This window comes from Leptopilina boulardi, unplaced genomic scaffold, assembly GCF_019393585.1.
Source record: "Leptopilina boulardi isolate dan_hultmark-lab unplaced genomic scaffold, ZJU_Lbou_2.1 LbouV2_179, whole genome shotgun sequence".
Taxonomy (NCBI): domain Eukaryota; kingdom Metazoa; phylum Arthropoda; class Insecta; order Hymenoptera; family Figitidae; genus Leptopilina; species Leptopilina boulardi.
Window position 1 is genome coordinate 105,218 of NW_026137728.1, and position 14,371 is coordinate 119,588.

The window sequence follows — 14,371 nt, forward strand, 5'->3', positions numbered from 1 at the left end:
TTCATCGCCTTTTCTATGTTTTTTTTATTCTGTAAATTTTATTCTATGCAGTCTCAGGTTGAATGATATAATTTGAATGTTTAATACAGTTTTTATACAGTTATATAGAGGTTATAATCAGTGGGAAATAAAATGAGAAAAATCATATTGTAATCACTTTTGTAGGCGTATGGTTTATGTTTTTCACATGCGGTAGTAGCTAAGTAGTTCCATTTTTCGCCACTTAAGTTATAAACGATTCTGATTGGTGAACGCGATATAATAGTTCAAAAAATCTCACCAGATGGCGTATCACAGTAGAAGAGATCCGTCAATATTAATTATAATATATGTGACACTTTACGGTAAAAGAGATCTTAGCTGTAAAAAATGTTAAGTTATGTTTAATCAAGGTAAAACTATACTAAGCATAACCTAAAATTTTTTGCAGCCAAACTTATTACGAGCAAAATAATTAATATAATGTAACTGAAACAAATCCCTACAATATTATGTATTATTATAATTTGTCTTTAGATTTTTATACGATTTTATTAAACTTATAAATTTTCAAATTATGAATAATTCTTTTTTATCGATATACATACACGGCTTATTGAATTTACAAAGCAATAATTTCTAAAATCAAATATATCAGTATGCAGTTCACTGAAAATGATAAATATGCAAATTATTTAATCTTGATAAAATCTATAATAAAATTCACATTGCACCAATTAATTCAACATAGTTTTTAATATTTTTTTTATGAGAATAATCCTTTAAATACGCTGGTTAATGGCCCCTTACGGATTTCATCATTCGTATAAGAAACGATATATATATATATATATAGCGTCACAGCAGTATAGAAATTATTATTGGCAAACGATAAAAATGACAGTAAACAACAAATGAGTCTGTAACTATTGTCGATGTATGTGCGCACATATATATATATATATGTTTGTATGTTTATATTTTATTAGCAATCGCCCTCGAATGGTGACCATCAAGATACAAAATATGATATGATATCTATATCAGATTTATTCCTGTTCGTTGATAATAGCCGATATTGACCAAAACACTCGTAATAGACAAGAATCGTTGATGTCGTTATACCTGTTTTATTATAAATATATATACAACTACAATATAATATTGTCAATATAAAAAAGAAAAAAGAAAATTTTCAGTGAATATGTTAATATACATATTTCACAAATAATAGGTATTTTATCGATTAATCTAACAAATTATGGTATATCTGTCTACTATTTAATTGAAATTTGATTGATGATATGAAATAATAAAACACGAAACTTATTCTTATCTTAAATATTATATTTATTTACATTTGATTTATTCTCTCCCAAAACAGAAATTCTGTAACACACGTATTATCGTAAGATGAACAAAAATGTGGACAGTGGCGTCACTCACGCGTAATGCGAAAAGTAGGAACTAGTACTACTAAAGTCAAATTAGAAATTTACGTTAAAGCGCCATATTTGAATATTCCGACAATAATACAGAATTTAATATTGTTTTTCTAAAGAAGATTTAATATTTGAGATTATGAAATATTTATTTACCATATTATTTAATTAGATAATATTTTTTTTACAATATAAATAAAAAATAAAAATATCTCCTCTATTTTTGAATAAATATTAAATAAGTTATATCAATATGAAGCCGCATTTGCTAAAGACTTGAATTTTAACTTTGCTTGATTGCATTACGGATGACTGCAGTCAACTTCTGTAACAACCCCTCTTATTTGTCACCTACGTTATCAAGGACTTTGTGAGAGTCTCGAAAGAGACCCCATAGCGACGCAGCCATGACGCAATTACAGCTGCGCTTAATTTGTTTGAAGTATACTGCACTAGCAACGAAGGTGTTAATGGCAATCCCGCCCCCAACGTTGCGTTGCTTCCCTAGACAATTTCTCTTCCTCTCACCCGCCTTTATATAGTTGCTGCACCTTTATATGCATACACATATATATACACAAACATATATAGATATAGAAAGTGTATTTCACTATATATATATATATATATATATAAACATTTTCTGCGTCTTTATATACATTCGTAAAATAAAAAAAAAATACTTTGGGAAAGAGTAAAATTGTGGGCATTTAGTTGGTTGCCAGTACTGAACCAATACTGTCTGCCATTATCAAACATAAATGATTACTATAGTATTAATTATGCGGTTACCGTACAAAACCTTATACTTCTTACTCGTATTTATAATACTGTTTGCTGATACAAATCATTAATGATAGCCAAAACCAAACATTAATATGTTTATCCGCACTAAACATTAATTTTTAGTAGCACCAAATAGTAATGTTTTTTAGTACCAAATATTAATGGTAACCAGTACAAAACAAAAATGTTTGCCAGTCGTAGGTATTAACAGTTACCATAGTACATTAAACATTAATGTTTACAAGTACAAAACCATAATTATTACTAGTACTTACATTAATGTTTACAGTATACTAAAAATTAATGGTTACTAGTAACATGATTGCCAATACAAAACATTAATGATAGTCAAATCCAAACATTAATGTTTAGCAGTATTAAACATTAATTTTTAGTAATATTAAATATTAATGTTTAGCAGTATTAAACATTAATATTTAGCAGTAGAAACATTAATATTCATGATAGCATCAAAAATTAATGGTTATCAGTGCCTAACATTAATATTTTTCGGTACAAAACCTTACATACTATAATACTCATAACATTAATGTTTGCCAGTAGTAAACATTAATAGTCACAAGTAATATTAATGTTTTTCAGTACCGCAAATATAAATGGTTGTTAATACTAAACATAAATATATTCCAATACCAAACATTAATGTTTACAATTACCAAACATTAATGTTTACTTGTACTAAACATTAATTTTCAGCAGTTTTAAATATTACTATTTGCCAGTATCAAACATAAATCGTTACTAGTAACATTAATTTTTGATATTACCAAATATTTTAATGATTATGTAATTCCAAAGAGCGGATTCCAGTACTAAACATTAATGTTTGTTAGTACCAAACAATTATGTTTACCAGTACTAAAACATTATTGTCTGCTAGTACCAAACACTAATGTTTACCATTACACTGTAAAAAAAGGAGTTGAATTTCAACTCTCTAGGGGATGCTATAAAAGTCCCACCCTTTTGGAGTTGAAGCGAAGGAAGTTAATGCTTTACGAGTTAATTTTATGCCTAGGGAGTTAATTTAATTATTAACTCCCTTTTTGAGTTGATTTTTAACTCGAAAAATTCAACTCCCAACTCTCAGTGCTGTTAACTCTCTAATCTTTGTATCATTGAATGTATATATATATATATATCATTTAATGTATATACATTAAATCCAAACACATTTAATTCATTTTACTGTACTAAGTAGATTTTTTCATTTGCTTTCATGAGATACGCATTTTCATTCACTAAAAACAAATACATTGAAAATTATGTCTTTTCATATATATATATAAATATAGTTACAGAAAGTACATACATATATATGTATGGATAAATATATTTACATTTGTGCCTCACACAGTACGAAACTCGGCGCCATGCTCTGGTGCATTTGTTCTTGTATGTGTCAGAGGATGGGCTGGGAGAGAGGGGGTGGGGGGGGGTCAGAGTCAGAGAGGCGCTCAAGCGAGTCTGTTAATTGGACTAATTACAGTAATTGCTGAAAGTTCAGCAGGCCCTGCGAGCGAGACGGAGATACAAGCGTTTATATGGCTCCAAAACCACATTCACCACTACTACCCGGCCATCGTTCTGGCATAGAGCCGGGCATTAGTGATGACGCAGACTCTAGAGCACTTGTGGCTGGAAACGCGTGTTTTCCTATTCCCACCCGCAACTTTGATCGAATTAGTGATTATCAACTGGGATTATGGGAGAACTAGGCCGGAAAGGATCAACGCACGAGACCAAAACTTGTCTGATGATGGTAATGACAAAATTGACTCTACTGCGCATATATATTGGTATTTTATATGTATATAGTCACATCGATACAAATATATACATATATATGATACGCGCAGGGAGAACGGGAAACGGTATGGCAATTTGTTTCATTCACCCTACTTGAACGATTCGTCGCGCTTTTCAATGAGAGCCAACTGATTTTCGCAATCACGCTTTATATATATATATATATACCCTAAGCTTTACAATCGATTATCAACTTTTCGAACGGAAATTTTCTATTCTTCTATATGTATGTATATATATATATATTCTCTAGAGGCGTATATAGCATTTGCTATACGGAGAGAAATTTTAAAGAGATTATGGTTGCACCTTGGAATGTGTTTGACAGATTTATGGAGATTCGAAAAAGATTATAGAGGTATATAGGAGAAATTATAAAAGCATGAAAATTTTCTGGGATATATATCCTTTAGAAAAGTAAATGCAGTGATATGTGTTTAAAATTTGATGTTGATTCTTGGAGTCAAAAAAAAAAAAAAATAATAATTTATGTTTCTTTAATACGTACCATACGGTAGTTTTGATATTGGCATTTAAATTCATATATTTCAATGTTTATTTCTTATTTTTCACATGAAGATTACATTATTTTTACTTTTTTTTTACTTTTTACATTTTTAAACTATATAAAATAACTAGAATTTTTTAACCAGAATAGTTTAAACAAAAATATCAGGGGGTCTATTATGTAAATCCGTTTCCACTTCCACTTTTCTATTCTCACTTCCATTTCCACTTACACTTTTTCCAATTTTCACTTTTACTAATTTCCACTTCCACTTTTTCCAATCTTGCCATTCCCATTTCCACTTTTTCTAATTTCCATTTCCACTTTTCCTAATTTCCTTTCCCACTTCCATTTCCACTTACATTTTTTCCAATTTTCACTTTTACTAATTTCCACTTCCACTTTTTCCAATCTTGATATTCCCATTTCCACTTTTCCTAATTTTCTTTTCCTCTTCCATATTCACTTTTCCTAATTCACTTTCCCACTTTCATTTTCACTTACACTTTTTCCAATTTCCATTCCTACTTCAATTTCCACTTGCACTTTTTACAATTTTCATGCCTACTTCTAATACCATAAGTTACCTATTTTCTGATTTTTCTTATTTTCTTTCAGATTTAATAACTTAAATGGAAATAAGAATGAAAATCGGTAAAAGTCGAATTGGAAATTAAAGACAGTGGAAAATAGGAAAATGTGGAAGTGAAAATTGAAGTGGGAATGAAAATTTAAAAAAGTGGCAGTGGTAAAAGTGAAAGTGGAAATTGGAAGAATAGAAAGTGGAAATGGGGAAAGTGGAAGTGTAAATGGCAGTAAGAATGAAAATCGGTAAAAGTGGGATTAGAAATTGCAAAATGGAAAAAAGTGGAAGTGGAAATTGGAAAAGGTGGAAGTGGCAATGAAAATTAGTAAAAGTGGAAATAGAAGTGGGATTGGGACTGGAAATGAGACAAAGTGGAAGTGGAAATAGATTAACATAATCAACCCCTTGAACTTGATAAATATTTTTTCTTGTTAAAATAACTCTAGAAATTTTTCAACCATCAGACGCATCTAGTAACTCAAACCAAAATTCTTTTTCAGTTTTAAATTCCAAAAACAAAAAAAAAAAAAATAATCCAGTTGAAATAAATACTGGTTACTGCGAAAAAAATGATTTTATCCATTATTTGCGTCCATAAAGGATTTGACAAATGTCAAATGAACTGAAAATTACTGAGCATATAATAGATTCATATTTATATAGACACAGACCATACGACACATGTTTTTTTTCCACTTTTTTTTTTTTATTCCATCGCTGAACAATATACCATTGAGGATAGAGCAGATGGTTCACACCTCATATATTGCTTCCCATAAATGCTACCAATATCGACTGTATTCAAGGGCTGTAGATAGGCAACATGGGAAATCACATACAGAATCTCGTGGGGATTGAAAATATTATCTGATTTTTTTTCCTATTACGAGCAAATTACAATTTCAATTTTCAGAAATAATAATAATAATTGCGAAACTATATAATACGGATGTTTATAAATATTTTTTTTTGATAATTTCAAATATATAATTATAAATATATATATATAATTTACTATATATATCCATGTCAAATAATTTTATAACTTGTTTTACAATTTATACGTGACTTGTATAAATTACCTCTATTCAAACATTGCGAACTCGAAACTTTATTTGCAGAAAATTTGACCGAAGCGAAGTAGTAGCAGCATATAGTATGTAGTACTCTCATTTTCTAAATTTTCCTCTTTCTCTCTGAAACATGTGAACTTCGAATTCGAATGTAAAGCAGTCTTGAAATCCAATATTCAGGAAACCGGAGACTCGGAAACTTTTACGCTCTCCAGTTACACTCGTGGGGTACTCTCACCCCTTGCAATAAAATGTCGTTCCTTCCGCCATGAAGAGACGAAACACTCGAGATTACAGTTCTAGAATTCCAACATCGTCGACGTTGTGCATATATATATATATATATATATATATATATATATATATATATATATATACATTGCAAAAAGAGACGCCTTATGATGAACAAAACGAAAAACAATTCGGAAAATAAGTTAATATAGAAAAAAAATAGAAATTTTCAAAATTAACATTAACAGATTTTGTATATATATAACTGCGAAAAAGTTTGAAAAATTAAATGGTAAAAAAAAATATCCTATTGAAAAGTTGATTTGGATTGAAGTTCAACTGAACATGAAATAAAGAATCATAAAACACAATGGTTTTTATAACAATATTATTAAATTATAGAGAATATAAAAAAGGCGTTTACAGTAGTCCCAGATAGCACGTAAGCTTGCAGCAACCTTGCCGCGTAATATTGCCAACCTTGCATGGAAAGTTTACCGCAAGCTTGCAGCAAGCTTCAAATGTCCCACCTAACCCAACCTTACATGGTAAGCTTGCCGAAAGATTGCAGTGTAAGGTTACTGCAAGATTGCACAGTAAGATTATCGCAAGATTGCATGGTAAGCTTACCGAAAGATTGCGGTGTAAGATTATTGCAAGATTGCACAGTAAGATTATCGCAAGATTGCTCAGTAAGCTTGCACGGTAAGCTTGTCGAAAGGTTGGTGCAAGGTTGCTAAATAACCTTGCCCAATCAGCAGAGAAGTTTGCATTGAAAATGAGGACTATGCGCACTTGCAATCATAAGCACTTACGGCTGCGCAGTAAATTTTTTTGACCTCCCAGGAACTGGTGCTCAATGTATGTACAAAAATAAATTTCCTCCCCCCCCAAAATTTTTTTGTTATATTCCGCAAGCTTGCGCCAAGCTTGCCATAAGGTTGCCGAGAAAACTTGCATGGCAAGCTTGCTGCAAGTTTGCTGCAACCTTCTGTGCTGATTGGCAAGGTTATTTGGCAACCTTGCACCAATCTTGCGACAAGCTTACCGTGCAAGCTTACGGAGCAATCTTGCGATAATCTTACTGTGTAATCTTGCAGTAACCTTACACTGCAATCTTTCGGCAAGCTTACCATGTAAGGTTGGGTTAGGTGGGACATTTGAAGCTTGCTGCAAGGTTGCGGTAAACTTGCCATGCAAGGTTGGCAATATTGCGCGGCAAGCTTGCCGCAAGTTTGCTGCAAGCTTACGTACTATCTGGGGTGCAATGTAATTTTTTTGACCTTTAGGAAGGATCACTTATCAATTAGAAATCTCGCTTTTTTCTGACAAATTTTCAACAACCTACCGGCGACGTAGTTTTGTCGGCTGCTAAGCGATGCAATGCGCGCCATCTACAACTTTCTGGCGCGTTAATTTAAATTAAACGATAATATTAATCAAAAGTAGGTAATTGAACGGCGAAACAATCGAAAACGGTATAAAAATTAAACGAAAAGTAAACAATGTTCATTACAATGTAAGCAAATAAGTGTATAAAGATGATAAAAAAAAACCAAAATAAAAATATAAATTTTTTCCCTAACAATATGGCTTTTTGAAAATCTTAAAAATCAATGTGGGTAAAATCCGTAAAACACAAGACTTTTCCACCCTCTTATTTTGTAAGGGAGAAATAAAAAAGTAAAGAAGAGGAAAAAAAAAGGGAGCAAGTGCCATAGTAGTGAAGTAGGGGAGAAATTTCTTGCAATCTCATAATATTCCCGAAGGAAAGTGAGATCCCCCAAAATCCTTGGGGATTTTAGACGAAATAAAGGGCCGAGTATAGAGGAGAAAGAGAAAATTGCGATGAGAGGAGGAAAAGAGAATAAAGAGGGAGAAATAGAGAGACAGAGAGAAAAAAAGAGATGACACACACCAATAGAGGGCATGGATAAGTACCTGTAAGGTTTGTGGGTTGAGGAATGTACAGGGTTGGGAAACGAAAGATGGCGATTGGGCGGGGTTACCGCGCTATACGAAGATAAAAAGTAAATGAGGAACAAAGGTCTCGCGAGTTGGAAAGAGAAAAAGAGAGAGAGAGAGAAAGAGAGGGGAGGGGAACTGGTTGTAGGAGTGCTCGAGAAATATAGGGGAAGCTTTCCAGTGCCAGACGTGCTGGGAATAATGCACTCCGAATTACGCGGTTGGGTAAAAAGAAGAGCAAAAGAAAATAAAGAACTGGAAGAAGAGTGTAGAAAGAGGAAGAGGAAGAAGAAGAAGGAGAATATGAGAAGAGAGGAAATCAGGGAAAATTAATTAATAGTACCTACACAGGTAATTAAGTTTTCAAAATGTCTTGCCTTAATTTACTTGTTCCTTGATTCTTTTCCATTTTACTGTGAGCGCACCCTCCCTTTACAAGATGCAAGATACTCGATCAAGAAAATTTTCATCTCATCCCATTTCCGTCGCTATATATATATACATTTGCCTTTGACTTTGAGTCTTTATTCCTGCACACTTTTCCAAGTTTTCTTCAACAATCTTTATTTGCAGACTAAAGGAAGCTTTCTATACTTTCCACTTGACTTACCACCAATGACGCTTCATTTCCGTTCTACATAACTTTGGGGGATACGTCCATCTATATATAAATTTTGTCCAAGAGTTTATATCTTTGAATATTTTCAAAAGCATTTTCTCAACCGAGAAAGGGAGATATATAAATAATAGATGGAGGTTTCTTTTTTTAGCTGGAGATATCAAAATATTAGTTTTGTGTATTTTGAATGTCATGTGTATATATGGAAAAGTTAAATATACAATATAGAATTGAAATCTTAACTGGATGATCCAATTGAAATTGTTTCTTTGGGACGCATAAATATTTTCCACATCTGTTGGAATTGTTGAATTTAAAATTATCGAATTTTTATTTAGCAGATTTGTAATTTCTTTATAATAACAAATTTTATCGTCTTTTACTTAAAATGGTGTCTACTTTTCGTAAAAACCAAAAAAATAAAAATTTGCCTATATTATGATCAGCGAACATGTTGTGTATTCCTTTATGTTCCTTAATTTAACACACATAGTTACTTTTCTATATTATGTTTAACATGACATAACATTAAAAAATAAAAATCGAAATACACTTTCCATAACAAGACATACATATTTTGATAAATAAATATATGCATAAACTCAAATGTATACCAACACAATTTGAATTGTAATTTAATAATTTCTAGAATAATAATATTTGCAGACTGTACGAATGAAAGCTTGTTCAACAAAATACACGATGAAATTACATGTTGATTGGCTACATCGCGCAATGTATATTCACATGTGTGCATTTATATATACATATATATATATATATATAATTGCGTATACTTCTGTATATGTATTACGAGCCACAGGCACGAGCTTAAACAAGTTATACCAATTTGCCAATAATTATTATAGTGACGTTAGTTCTCAGGCTTAGCCGCGCTTGGTTGATCACTCTCTGATTTCCCGATGCGTTTTATGCAAATTTGCTTGTGCATCTGAAAGAGAAACATAGAGCGAGGTAAACAGTCATCATCATATATATAGTATATATATAGAGGAATGGTGGATGGCGATTAAAGCAAACCAGCTGGCATAATTATGGTCGATCACACACTCGTGGATTGATTTATGATGCTTAGATAGCCTCTCATCTCCGCACTCGAATAAGATAAACTGCAATGATTGTTATTTATATGTATATAGGAATTTAATAATTTTTTATTTGTACTTGATGCATTTTTTTTTTTATTGATGTGGTATCGAGAATTTTATTTCTATTATTATAAAGAGAAATTTTCTTCATTGGAGAAAAAATTTAATAATGATAATAGGATATCCGTAGGAATTATTTAAAAAGCAGTACCAATTATGCATGTAATTTAATACTTTATTGCGACTTGTTAAATGTTCAATAATCATCCGTTCTTTTGATAATTTTTATATATAAATTTATAATATATTCATGCACAAAAGAAGAGAATATAATTTTGTTTCACGTTATTTGTTATTTTTTATATGATGCAATGCAAATCTACCACGTATATAGTAATGATCCTTTGATGTATCAGTGAATAAGTAGTTTTTTTGTACGACACTAAACCCTTTAACATTTCCCTCATCTGTGATTGATAGTACATTATTATAATTCGTTTTTTCAGAATTTAAAAAATGGAGTAACATATCGGATTGTGGAAGTATATGACCAACGTCTTGCAGTACAACGGATCATAATGGAAGGTGATAAAAGAAGAATAAGGTGCAGTACACCTATAGCCTTCTAAGAGTGAGCCGTAGATTTAGTGCTGAAAGCTTGTGGTGACATCAGAAATAGATATACGGAGACGATCAATGAAAATCGTTAAGTTGAAAGCGGAGGAGGCAACAAATGCTAACCAGAAACGAGAAAGAGGTCCTGCAGATCATAGTCTTTAGACGTTTAGAAGAACATGAAATTTACGATAGAGGATGGTTTAGTTATTCCTTAAAGCAGTTTATAAGTAAAGGCAACAGAAATAGAAGCCACGTACAACGTAGACCTAAGGTAAAGAAAGCGACAACAGAATTTACCGTGGTCATCGGAGTCGTTCAAGGATGTTCGTATGCTGATGTTTTGGGAAAGCTTCGCAAAAAAGTCAATCCAGACGTTCGCCATGTGAGGAGTGGCAACTGTTAAGGGCGCAGTCACATAAAGCAGATTAGTGGATTAACAGAGTAGACGTCGAACACTCCAAATGTACTCCCTTGGGTCAAACAATACACGGCAAAACTGTTTAGCGGATGCACTGCAAAAAGAAGTATCTTATTATAAGACACATTGGAAACCAGTTACCAAAAGTATCTTCCTATCCAACTTATATCTTAAGAAACTAATGCATTTAAAGATGTTTTTGATAACTTAGAAGCAAGTTATAATAAATATCTTAAAAAGGCGACCAAAACATTTTAAAATAATACTTCCTTTTGCAGTGCGGGTGCGTCATTGACAATAGTGCAGGACCACTCGATGTTAGCCTCACAGCTCAGTCAAAATTAGGAGAGTTGTTTTCTTAAAACCTGGAGGAACTGCACTCCCAATTTGTATATATAGTAAGCAGCTGATCGGCACCTTTGGGTTCGTTAATACACATCCAGAATTCAACAGCTCGATGAAAAAGGGCACATGCTCTCTCAAATAAAAAGCTCTTTTTTAACGCAGCATTTTACCTCATTAGGTAAAAATCTCTCTCAACATTTTTTCTGTGTAGGTGACTCCAGCAGGGGAGGCTTTTACCGCGGAGATTATCAAGGCAGGTTGGTGGATCGAAAGGTCACACTTGAGATTGGCGACTTGGATTCTCTTTTTCAGATGGAAGAAGTCCAGGAAGAACTCGATAAGGCAAGAATTAGGAAGATGACGGTCTTAAGACCCAGACGTTGAGGAATAGAAGTCGCGATTGTAGTTACCAACCCAGATGAAGTGGACAGGCTGGAGGAAATGGAACGCATAAAAATTGATTTTACGTGTTGGCTAATTAGAAAGGAGTGTGTTGGTCCTCCGGTGTCACCGAAGTTTTGGGTATACTGACAAATAGGAAGGACTTCGAAGCGGAGGACAAATCTACTGTGTGCTTTAATCATAAATTCGCTGGTTTTAAGAAGACCTCGAGGTGCTTTCTGTATAGGATGCAATTGTTAGGATGGTTAAAACCGACAATGTAGTAGGCAGAAGAACATGCCGAATATTCGGATAATTTTTTGAGGAAACAATGAAGAGTTTGACAAGGCTTCGAAAAGAAATAGACTAGAACAAGAGCTGCACCGAGGAATAGCTTCAGGAACGGAAAGGAAATCTCTTCTACGAAGACTAAAACCGAAACGTAGTTTACTATGGTTCATCAAGTGAGTTAAAGATTCAGAAATACCATTACAGTCCCACAGTATCCAACTTCGGTCTCCATAAAAAATATTTTGACTCTCCCTATCATATAGCAAAAACCATATTTTCAATTTGATACGATACTATCATTGCTGCAAATTCTCCAACAGTAAATAAACTAAAACATGTCATTGAACTTGTTGGGTTATTAATTCGAAATAAAACTAAAATTTGTTTTATATATTGGAAACACGTTTATTTAAATATTAGTAATAAGCTTGACAATGAATACAAAAAGTATCACTTGATACACGAGTAAACTTAGTTACTCTGCTAAAGGTTTCTTACAGACTAAATTGCAAATCATACCTGGATCTTGACGATAATGCTAGTGTAATAAACAAACGGTTCCTCGCAGCTTAGACATTACTATCAGGTAACCAATGGAAAAACTCAGGAGAACACAACATTTAAAATACATAGAATTACTATTTTCAACAGAACTTAAAAAACCCTGACTAATATCTACTGGAGACTCAACCTTATTCCCTCCCTAATAGAAACAAGCGCACAACATATATATATATATACATTGGTATGTTATTCATTAGTATTTCTGTAGTTTTTTCTTGTTTCTCACATACATCTATCCGCATAGACGTACGGTTGTTTCCTCAGTATCCTGTACACTGAAATAATTAATAACCAGTGCGCGCAACGGCGTATCGCCGAGGGGTTAGCGCGGTGCTAAATTCCACACGAGAATTGTTATACCTATATATATATAATGTACAAAAGGGGGGGGGGAAGGGGATCACAAGCCATAGACATTGAGAAGAGAGGGAAGGATGAATCTGATGAGGCTGTTGATACAATCACAAGGTATGAAGGAGGGGAGAAGGGTTAACGTGAAACAGCGAATGAGGAAGCAGTACTGACTATATGCTACGTGCGGATGAGAGGGGTGAAATTGAAGGGGGTTTAAGGGAGGAGAGTAAAGAGAGAAGTATGAGGGACATGAGAGGTGGAAAGGGTTGATAGAGTAAGGGGGGGGTTTGAAACGGCAGTGGCGGCCTATTACCTACCCTTGCCAACATCCGCCAAGCTGGCATTACCCGCGCCCGTGCTAACTGTGTGTATGTTCAACACGCGATTCCGTGTTATCTCATTCCACTCTGGTGTAGCATTCAATCCCTTTACCCCTTCTCTTCCCTTCCCCACCTGCCGGGCGTACCAAACCGAATCCCGTGCTCCCGCACCTATCTCCTGCTTTTCCCAACCAACCCCCCCCCCCTCACTCCCCCTTCTACCAGCAGGCGAATCCCAAACATGCTGTCACAGAGGCGTCGAGCACCTGTTTCCTCGAAATTGACACGTTGCCTTTCCCATACTATGGCAAACCACCCCACACCTCCCTCTTCAACCCTTAGCCCTCTGACAACAGTCACCTAACTCGTTCACCATCCTCATCCCCACAGACCTGCTTGTTCTCGGTCAAGTTTGATCACACAAATACATATATTGTATATATAGTATATATACCCTTTAGGGAGATGATTGGACGGGATGGGTTTCTCTGTTATGATTTGTATATATATATATATATATATATATATATACAATTTTCGTTTTTAATTAAAAATATTATGCACCATAAAGGGTATTTAATTGACAAAGTATTTAATTAAATCGTTGAATTTAATTAGTGATTACATAATGATGTTGTTATATATATTTATTTTGATCTAACAATTTACCCCCTAACTGTTAAATGGAGTAATTAGTTATCTACACGGACGAAAAGGAATTGCTATACAAATGCTAACTGATGTTTGCTATCAGATCTATCAAAATTAATAACCACAGCCAAAATTTTTTGCTATGACAACGAAAAAGTTTGCTATGTATAAACAATATGTCTTAATTTTTAAAAATTTACTGTCACAGCAAACTTTTTTGGCCACGAATATATTCTTAATTTCAGTTTACGGTTTTTTTTGTGCACAGCAAATTTGTCCGCTGTCCCTATATTAACTAACG

The 14,371-nt window shown here is 33.3% G+C and overlaps 1 long non-coding RNA gene across 1 annotated transcript in view; it reads left to right on the forward strand.

Annotated features, from left to right (window-relative positions):
- The window catches only part of LOC127277797 (uncharacterized), a 68,696-nt gene extending 56,229 nt beyond the window's left edge, over window positions 1–12,467 (forward strand). Inside the window, exon 3 of the long non-coding RNA XR_007842410.1 lies at window positions 10,635–12,467. This is a non-coding gene — a long non-coding RNA (uncharacterized LOC127277797). The remainder of the gene's footprint in view (window positions 1–10,634) is intronic.
- The last annotated feature ends 1,904 nt before the right edge of the window (window positions 12,468–14,371 follow it).